Source organism: Asparagus officinalis, chromosome 4 (assembly GCF_001876935.1).
Source record: "Asparagus officinalis chromosome 4, Aspof.V1, whole genome shotgun sequence".
NCBI classification, from domain to species: domain Eukaryota; kingdom Viridiplantae; phylum Streptophyta; class Magnoliopsida; order Asparagales; family Asparagaceae; genus Asparagus; species Asparagus officinalis.
Genome location: NC_033797.1, coordinates 15,925,098 through 15,936,415, shown reverse-complemented (window position 1 = coordinate 15,936,415; position 11,318 = coordinate 15,925,098).

The following is an 11,318-nucleotide window of genomic DNA, read 5'->3' as shown; positions in this document are numbered from 1 at the left end:
AACCACATGCATTGCACATGTATAAAACTAGTAAACCATAAAAGTATCGCTTCTTCTCTCCTCCCATCCAAACAAAAAGGGAAGTGACGTCCATCACTCTATCTTATTGTAGAAACGGCGAAAACATTAGAGAAGATCATGAAAAATGGAGCTGGCAGACATTCGGGTGCTCTCCGGTCGACCGCGAGCTTTGGCACGGTCGACCAGCAACGTGCACGACTTAGTACACTTTCTGGATTTTTGGCCGGTCAACCGCGACGATTTTGGCGATCGGCCGCCAAACACTGTAATTGAATTTTGGGTTATGTCGTTCTGTCTGGTCGACCGTGGCGTCAAGTGCGGTCGACCACGATTCGGGTTTGGGTCTAATTGCGGTTTCCTATTCTGTTTGGGATTGCTGCTTGATATAAAATCAAACACACGTTTTAGGATTTCTTTGGTGCAATCAAGGGGATTGTTTTGGGGTTATTGAAGCACAGAAAAGAGAGATCTTTCTGAGTTGTTGGTTAGGGTTATTGTTAGAGAGATTGAGAGTTTTGTTTGTGAGGTTAGTTGGTTTGTTTTGAATGATTTGTAATCTCAGTTTGTACTCTCCTTCTCTATTAGTGAAAACCTATCCCCTTCTTGCCCCGTGGACGTAGGCAACTTGCCGAACCACGTAAAATTGATTGATTGTGTTTGTGTTGTTATTTTGCATTGTTTGGTTTTCTCTCTCGGCGTTTGTGTTTGGTTCCTCGAAGTATAACAATTGGCTTCCGCGCACGACACTTGTTGCACCTCCAGTCACCTCATCTTCCATTTTCAAAACCTCTACTGTGTCAGGCATCCGCCCTCATCACTTTTCAGAGGATATTTTCCCCTCCTCCCTCTCTATAGAATGAATGAGTTGGGTGACTTTGAGTCTCTTATTGTCTTTCCGGAATAAGAAAATATATTTTTCAATATGAAAGACACAGATAATGCTAATTATATATATATTTTTCGGATACTAACAATGTACAAGATTGCTGAAAGGGTAATCGATAGATAATGCTAATTATATTCTTGGATACTGACGCAGCGCGGAAGTTGTAACCTCGGAATCCATCAAGGGTGTTCTCTGAATCCCTTCGAATCCACGAAGAACTTCGAATCCACGAAGAAAATATTGAAAAGAGAAATTTTATTGATGAAAAATTATATCTCTAGGGCTTACAAGACTCTTCTTAAATAGAAAAAAAGAAACAAAACTCCTACAAGGACTCTAATTCCTACAAGGACTCAAACTTTACCAAAAATAGTAAAAAAATTCCTAAAATAGTAAAACTCCTAAAAAAACTCCTTATGATTAGGAAAGTCCATCGGTCAAATCTGATATCAAACTGGATTTGTTTCCTAAACAAAACAGACTCCTAAAATATTATTTAAAATAGTAAAAAACGGACAAAAATGTAAATGTCTCTTAAATCGTAAGGAATTTGGCGAAACGAAAAATGCAAACCGAACCCAAGAGGGTCGGTTTGGATGGCTCCGTCTCGTCGAGATAGTCGATTTTCATATATAATTCGTCCAATTCCGACGTACGGTTTGAAAGTTACGGCCGTTTCTTCGAAACAAGTTATTTTCTTCGACCAGGCCCGCATTTGGGCTTGCGACTGTCTCACTTTGACATAAACGTGTCTGCTGTATATTCTACATCAGATACTAACATTGTACAATATTGCTCAAAGGGTAATTATCGTTTACCCATGGAAAACATATGGATATGAAGTCTTGAAATGATTTGAAACTCGTTGCGCCGAGTCTCGAGACCCCGCCGTTATGAACATTAAGCTATCATTTCAAATGCGTTCCAAGAGTCCCCCATTATAACGATTCGATCGATGAGTTAGTCATGTAGCTAGCTTCCAGCTGCTCCGATACAGTAAACTTGCAAGTGTACCTTTGGTTTCTTGTACCACCACCATGCATCTTCGTTAAATTAGTACGTACGGGAACTATGTTGATCTACAAGCATGGAAATGGCTACTCCTCAAATAGAAGTTTAATTTCTTATTTTATTTTTTACCCGAAAACATAATTTAAAAGAGTCCTGTTGATAAACAAGAGCGGATCTTGTCAAGTGAGAGGGGTAAGTAGGGAGAAGGATGTTGACGGTACGTGGAAGGTAGTAATAAGTGATTAGAGCCGTACAAGGGCGCTGGAAGCTCTACGCAAAATTTTATAGTTAATGCGAAATTGGGTTTTTTTTTTTAGAGAAAGGATGGGATACTATAAAGATATCCCAGCCAGCTAAATAACAAAATGGTTGTTACATAATATGTACATATCCCCAACCTAGGATATGTATCTATGTTCAAAGTTAACTACATATCACTGAACCAGATTTCCCAATCTCTAACCACAAATTAGGGACTAAACCAAATCTAACTGCCAAAACACATAAAGACTGAACATAAGCTACAGAAAGTTTTGCTATCCAAAAACAATTATCCCAAAAAGATTTGTAAAAAAAGATCATTCCAGCTGAATAATCCCCCCAGAGCTTCTATCTTCAACTCCAGCAGTGGCCTTAACTCCCGCATCAAGCGCCATCTTCTTCTTCCTCCTTCGAGCTTCTATCTTCAACTCCAGCAGTGGCCTTAACTCCCGCATCAAGCGCCATCTTCTTCTTCCTCCTTTCTTGCAGTCTTGTGGTTCTGGCAGATTCCTTTTTCATACCTAGCCATAGATTTGAGAAAGTTATGACTTTGTGTAGAATCATGATGTAATTCCTCCTCTTATTAGAAAACAATCTATCATTCCGTTCTTGTCAAATACACCAAATAAGACAGCAGATAGAGATATCTCTTTTCAATCTAGGTCCCCAAGAGAGCTACTATTCCATTTCAGCCACAGATTCTTCAAGGACCCAAACCTGAAGTCCTCTTCAATTTGTAAATTGGTCTGAATCAATTTCCATACAGATTGAACAAACTCACAGTTAATAAAAACATGAGAGTGATTTTCAATCTCCTTAGAACAAAGACAACAGATTTTGTCTAAAAAAATTCCCTTTTTTCCAATTATCTTTTGTGTTCAAACTTTGTCTAAAAGCCAGCCAAACTAAAAATTTGACTTTTAGAGGAATAGGGAGCTCCCATATCCTTGCACAATCATATCTTAGACCCCCCATCAATAAGGAAATGATAATAAGATCTTACTGAGAAAGTTTTTTATTTTCCCATAAACATTTTCTCTTATCTTCCTCATCTGATAACCTTTTCATATTAAGCATATCCATCAAAGTAAAAAACTGAAGAACCAAATCCCCAGTCAATTGTCTTTTGAAATGAAGAACCCATCTCCATATATTATCTTCTTTAATTCTCAGACTACAAACAGTAGCATAAGGAGATGAAGAGAGTTTAAACAAAGATGGAAAAAGAGAAGCAAGAGAAGATGAGTCTAACCATTTATCAAGCCAAAAAAGGGTAAATTTTCCATTTCCAACTTCCACTTGAGTACTGCAAAGAAAGCTGTCAACATTAGTCCAGACACCTTTCCAAAACCAAGTTAAATGAGTTTTACCCAAATGAAGATATCCAGACCATGCTTTTCTTTCAAAAAAATTTATGGTGGCTGATTTGTTTCCAGAGCTCATTATTGCCATTAAACCATTTCCAAAGCCACTTTCCTAAAAGAGCTTTATTCATCACTTTTAAAATTTTAATCCCCAAACCACCATAATGTTTTGGTCTACAAATCTCTTCCCATTTAACCAGATTAGTGCATCCTTTATGCTCCAAAGCCACCATAATGTTTTGGTCTACAAATCTCTTCCCATTTAACCAGATTAGTGCATCCTTTATGCTCCAAAGATCCAGTCCATAAAAATCTTCTCAATCTCTTCCCATTTAACCAGATTAGTGCATCCTTTATGCTCCAAAGATCCAGTCCATAAAAATCTTCTCCTCATAAAATCAATTTTTTCAATAACCCATACTGGGAATAAGAAAAAAGACAACCAGAAAATTGGCATAGAAGAGAGAACTGAGTTAATCAAAATCAATCTTCCTCCTCTTGATAAAGACCTACCCTTCCAAATAGCTAATCTTTTCTTAATTTTCTCAATCAAAGGAAACCAATCATCTCTTTTCAATTTTCCTGGTCTTAAAGGAATCCCAAGATAGGTAATGGGAAAATTACCACATTTACAATTCATCATATATGCCAAATTCTGCTGTAAATTCTCATTTTTTTCAAGAGCAATGATAACACTTTTGTTAAAACTTATTTTTAAGCCTGAGGCTAGCTCAAAACAATATAAAATCATTTTCAACACAGTCAAATGCTCTTTTTTGTTTTTGCAAAAGACCAAAGTATCATCAGCATACTGTAAACACACAACTTTAGAGCTCAAATTTTCAGGACCTAATCCTTCTATTAGCTGAGCATCAACAGCTAATTTCAACATCTTAGTAAAAGAATCAGCTGCCAAAACAAAAAGAAGAGGTGATAAATGATCTCCTTGACGAACCCCCCTTTTGGACATAATCCAATTTCCAGGTTTACCATTTATGTTGATGGCAGATAAACCATCTTTCAAACATAAGGTCACCCATTTAATCCACTTTAAACCAAATTTTTTTGCTTTCAAGAATTCTAAAATAAAGTTCCAGTCTAACAAATCATATGCCTTTTCAAAGTCCAGTTTTAACAAGATCCCTCCTTTTTTGTTATTCTGGAAACAATCATTGATAATTTCTTGAGCTGCCACAACACCATCTAGCAAAAATCTATCTTTAATAAAACCAGATTGCAAAGGGTCTATAAGCAACTCCAATTTAGAATTCAGTCTGTTAGTTAAGACTTTAGTAATCATTTTATAAACCACATTTAACAAACTGATGGGCCTGAAATCCTTAATAGAATTAGCCCCATTCTTTTTTGGAATAAGAACAATATGGGCATAATTAAGTCTATTGATTTCTAAGATACCCTCATGAAATTAAATTCAACAAATAACCTCATGATATCTTCTTTGACAGTCTCCCAAAAAACTTGATAAAAGAGGGCAGGAAAGCCATCAGGGCCAAAAGATTTATCATCATTCATTTCAAAAATAGCTTTATGGATTTCTTCCATAGAAAAAGGTTGTTCAATCTCATCTGGACCCCAGTCAACCGAGGGGAATAATTTCTCTCAATCTAATTTACATCTGTGTTTGACAGTTTGTCCAAAAACTTGATTGTAATGATTGGAGAAAGCCTGAGCAATACCATCTTCAGAGCTAATAGTCACATCATTAACTGTAATTGAAGATACGAAATTACATCTCTTCCTACCATTGGCAATCTTATGAAAATAACCTGTATTCTGATCCCCTTCTTTGAGCCAATGAGTTTTTGCTCTTTGTTTCCACATTTGTTCTTCTTGGATCAAAATTTCATTCAGCTGAAAAACGATATCATTTTTTCTAATCACCTCATCCTCAGTTAAATCTCTGGACTCTTCTAAGACCTCCCATTCTAGAAGTTTATTCAATAAATCTTTTTTTTGTTTAACACTATGGAAATTAGTATGGATCCACTGTTTAATACATTTCCTTAAAAATCTTAATTTGCCAACTAAATTTTTTGCAGCAGAACCACTTGAAGGAGCACATTTCCACCATAAAGGAATCCCTTTTTTAAACTCCTCAGATTGAAGCCATATTTTCTCAAATCTGAAAAATTTAGCATTTTGTTGATAATCCCCACAATCAAAACTTATAGGGGCATGATCTGACAATTGGCTGCATAAACCTTGTTGCCTAGAAAAAGGAAAAACATCATCCCATTCAGAGTTGAAAAAAACTCTATCCAATCTGGCCATAGAAGGAGATCTTCTTTTATTAGACCATGTAAATTTTCTCCCATGAAGGGGACTATCAATTAATTCCAAATCAATGATCATTTTATTAAAAAGTTCCATTTCTCTTCTATGAATACCCTTTCCTTTTCTTTCATCAGGATTGCAAGTAAGATTAAAAATCCTCCACCACAACTCAAGGACCAAAAATATTGTCTTTCAAAATTTTAAGTTCTTGCCAAAAAAACATCCTTTCATTATTGTTATGAGGTCCATAAACTGAGGAAACAGTCCAAGTGAATCCATTTTTGTTGTTCTGCAAGACAACTGACAGAACAAATTTCCCAGAAAATTCCTGTTTTTTCTTCCATTTAATGCAATTCCAACCAATCATAATACCACCAGAAGCACCAATAGAAGGAATCCAGGCCCACTCAAAAAAGTACCCCCTAAACTTTTTAAAATATTATCATTAATGCCTTCCAATTTAGTTTCTTGTAAACAAATTATCTCAGCCTTATTCAAAAGACAAAAATCTTTGACACCAAATCTTTTGGAACTTAGGCCCAAGCCTCTCACATTCCATGTAATCAACATGAAATATCAAAAATCACCCCCAATCTGGTAAAAAAACTAAAAAGCTACTCTAAAGTAACTCTCTCCTGTTCCATCTGCCTCAATTTTTTTAAAGGATCAAAATCCTCTTGAGGATCAAGATTAATAGCACATTGAGCACCAAATTTCTGTAATTGCTTGTTAGAACAAGAATCAAATAAAATAGGAACATAAGAAGACCCCAGATTTGAAGATGAAGAAGAATTACCTGAGCCTTTAACAAATATTCCTTGGGAATCATTCCTTGCCATTCTTGCAGAGGCTCTATCTACTGCATTCATAGGATCCAAATCAACAAATCTGGAGCAACGCCTAACAAAAGTCACCTTTGTGTTGATAACTGACTCATCAGGAGGCAGAGAATTCAATGGTTGAACCAAAAGAACATTATTACCCTCCTCTGTTGTTTCCTCAACTTTTTCTATATCTTCTGCACAATTACTGGTAGGAAGATAAAGCCATTTACTAGTATCCTCAATGGTTATTGTATTTTTGTCTTGATATTCAACATGAGAATCAAGTTTTTCACCCTCATCTAAACTCACTTTATCTTCCATATCTTCAGCAAGAATAGGAAAAGTAAAATTCTCCTCAACAGTCTTATTATCAGGTTCATCCTCCTGAAAACTCTTATCTCCATGTTCTACTATCACATTCTCCTCTGAAATATCTACAACATTAGGAATTATATCAGAATTAATCACCCATGGTTCCCAGTCAGAATTTTGTCTTTGATAAAAGCTCTTGGCATCCATCCAAAGTTTAGCAGCAGGAGATCCCCAAGGAGAGTTTCTCAAATCCTGTTTAACTGACCAGGAATTAGTAGCAGAATCTTTTAAAGAAGAAGAATCAGTTCCACTATTTTTTCTTCCTTTAAACCACTTATCATTATAAGAGCTTTGCAAATTCTCCTCAATCTGGTCAATTTTTTGCTTTTTTCTATCCCCTCCACTAAACTCCCCCATAACAGACATAATTAAAACATTCACATTGTATTGATTTTTTCCAACAAAGATTTTTAAAACTTTAGGGATATCTACATATTCCAAGCATTTGACCAAAAGAACAGCATCTATAAATTCTGTGCAGGCTTCTGTTAAAGAATCCAACTCTACTAAATCAGCAAAAGACTTAACCATCAGTTCAAAAGATTCTCTGTTCCATAAATGAGGAGGAACATATTTCAGTTTGATCCAGACACATGAGTTTCTTTTTTCAACAATATTTCCTTCCCAAGCACTCCATCTTCGAAATTTAATTTTACATGATCTTAGAGATAAAACTTCCATTCTGATAAGCTCTTCCATTCGCCTCAAGAATTCACAGCCAAGAACAAACAAAGAGATCCGAAAACAAAAATCGAATCCAAAAATGAAGACAAAAGAAACCCTAACCTTCCCGATAAAAATCGCCTCAAAAATCGCCTTCGATAAGCTCTCTATATGTCTTTCAATAGGATAGTGTACATGAATTGTCGATCACTTCCACTGTCAAAGAATAATGTGCATGAATTTAATGGTTTTGTTTTATTTTTATTAAATCTAACTGATTTTGATTCCTTTGATCTCGGTTACAACTTGATTACAAAAGAGAGGAAAACGAATTTGGTTTTCCCCTTTGTTTAAAACTGGGTTCTTCTTGACAGCGATGGAGTGCTTCCTTCGATTGATTGCGTCGAACTTGCTCTCCGTTGACGATCCGCACGTCTTGATTCACTGGAACGATGTCTTCTCCTCACGATTTGACGTTGTGGAGAACTTGCGTGGCAAGTTTAAAACTCTTGATGAGTTGATAACTCTGATCGAGTTTGAACTCTTAAAAAAGAGTTGATTTGAACCGAAGATCGGCTGTAAGCCAAGGACAGAGGCTCCCTGTTGCTGAAGTTGAAGATGATCTTCGTTGGAAGATGATGTCGATCTCCTCAAAAGCCTGTCTCCAGTGGTCGATCCAAGCCAAGAAAATCGAACCTTGCTGCCAATTCTCAGATCCCAAAATGCCAGCCTTGAACTCCGTTGGGTTTGTTGAGCTTTTATAGGGGGAGTAAGAGGTTGTAACTGACCCCTATATCCGCTCCTACGTGGGCGAACATCCCTCAGAACGTGGGATAAACGGTTTTGGAATCGTTCGACTCATGTTTGAACGAGTCAAACGCCCATTCTGGCGTTCAGAACCCAACTTCGCCTCTTAGAATTGAGACGCGAAGTTGGGTGTTGGCTGAACACCATTGAACGCGAGGGAAGGCTTCGGTTCGCTTCCTCCGTTTCGCCAAATTCCTTACGGTTTGAGAGATATCTGCATTCTAATATGAAGAGACCGTCAATTTGTAGTCTCTTTTGATAGAGCTTTGCACATATCGTCCTCTTGTAATCTTCGTCTTAGCTCCTTAAAAATATGAGAGTCGTCAGATTGTAACTCCTGATGTTGATTGTGAATGCTGTTGAACTAGAGCTCTCATCGATTGTCGTGAAAGTCTCCAAATTGTAGCCTTCTGGAAGTCGTCAGGTTGTAACTTCCATCGTTGGTGTTTGATGGGGGATAAGCTATCTATTGTGATTTTTAGACAGCCTACAGAACCCCCTCCAAAGTTTTCGAAAGTTCGCGGTTGACTGGGACGAATTTTTGGAATACTTTGGATCTTAACTCTGATCTTAGAGCTGTTGATTCCTTGTCGTAAAGGAGTCGTTCTCTGCACTTGCTTTGAAGGCATCTTGATTGAAGGGATTTGTCACATAGGACCTTTGTGAAGGTATGCGTCATAATCCTGCTTCTGGAATGCGGGGGTGGACCCCTGCGTTTTGAATTTGAGACGCGAGGCTAACTTCGGAGTTTTGAATTTGAAACCCGGGTGTGACCTCGGCGTCATGATTTTTGTAACGCGGGTCTGACCTTGGCGTTTCGATGTGAGACTCGGAGGTGACTTTCATGCATGTTGACTAAGTCTTTGAGACTTGTCTTCAGCTTATTCGTTTCAAGTCTTAGCTCACATCCATTAAGCTAACGGATTTACAAACATGCATAGGATTTTTGGCAAACCCTCAGCCATCAACGGATTTGATAAGCCTTTACCGACTACCGTTTGAGTCGGGCTAGCATATGGATTGTCTAAGTCCGTTCCACATGTAACGTTGTGCTAAGAGAATAAACCCTCTTAGACTTGATGCTATGATTTTGAATACATAGACTTTGTCATTTTTACGGAAAAAGACTAACCGGCGACGCGTGTTAGGCGTAGGCTTATCCCTGCTTAGGATTTGGGATAATGTTCCCCATGCGTGTAAGGTATGGATTTTGGCGTTATTAATAACGACCTGCTACGATGTTGAATACATAGACTTTTGTCCTTTTTACGGTCAAAGACTCACCGGCAACGCGTATTAGGCGTTGACTTATCCCTTCTTAGGATTCGGGATAAAATTCCCCATACATGCAATGTATGGATTCAGAGATTATCAATTTAATGATAATCACTGGCTACGATATTGAATATGTAGACTTTGTCACTGTTTCTTCCTGTGTTATTCGAAACACTGAAAGAAAATGAGAAGTGCCAGAGGTGTAATATTAACTTGGCATGAGTTTTCACTTAGAGTGGAATTCAGAAATTTTCTTTATTATCACTAGGATAATTCCAGAAAATCTTTAATCCACTGGGGATTTTATAATGAAAACTTGCTATTCTTGTTGAAAAAGGATTAACAAGTTCATTGGGGAGGGTTTGACTGTTAGAGGTGTGATGTTAACCTAACAGTATTTTATGGGCTTATCGCTCTATTGAAGAGAGTCGATAAGTTGATTTGGTCGTCAGAGGGGTGATGTTAACTTGACTGGTTCGTGGACCTATCGCTCTATTGAAGAGAGTCGATAAGTTGATTGTTGCGATCAAGGAAACTTTGAGGACATATCGCTCTATTAGAGAGAGTCGATAAGTGGATTGTGTCAGAGGTGTGATGTTAACGTGACAGGAGGATGTTACGATTGGAGCGACTTTGTGGACTTATCATCCTATTGACGAGGATTGATAAGTGGATTGTTGTCAGAGGTTTAATGTTAACGTGACAGGAATGTGTTGCGATTGGAGCAACTTTGTGGACTTATCATCCTATTGACGAGGATTGATAAGTGAATTGTTGTCAGAGGTTTAATGTTAAGTGTGGCAATTATACTTCGATGGGGCTTCCCGATCAACCAACGTGGCAAGTGCACCCGGATTTTCTAAAATCTCCTCAGGAGTGGGGGTCGTTTTAGTTTCCCCGGAAAAGCACGTCTTGCCTAGAGCATATTCACTGACCGAACAATTCTCTAATAACGTGGCTGAATACCATGCATTAATAATCAGACTTAATTTTGCCAAAGAGCTGGGGGTCGAATACCTTGAGGCTTTTGGAGATTCTCAACTGGTGGTTAATCAAATACGAGGAGAGTATGAAGTCAGAAATCGAGACCTGATTCCATACCACCAGGTGGCCATCGAAATAGCAAGCTCGTTTGAAGAATTTTTCATCGAGTACGTTCCGCGTCTCCAAAATACATACGCGGATGCATTGGCAGCATTGTCAGTATCCTTGGCTCAACCTCCCGAAACAGAGCAATTAATTACAGTGAGGACTCATCAGCTTATTGTTCCAATCTACGATTCGAATGCTAAAGAGGTATACTCAACTGGAGTTGAACCCGAAGTTCGAGATTGGCGTTTTCCTATTATTGACTACGTCTTACATGGTATATTACCTGAAGATGTAAGAGAAAGGGAATCGATTCGGCGAAGAGCGCCGAGATTTTATTACAATGCCACATCGCAAACGTTGTATCGACGAGCTTATGATGGTCTTTTACTTCGTTGTCTATCCAGTAAAGAAGCGGAACAAGCACTCAAAGAGGCACATAATGGGATA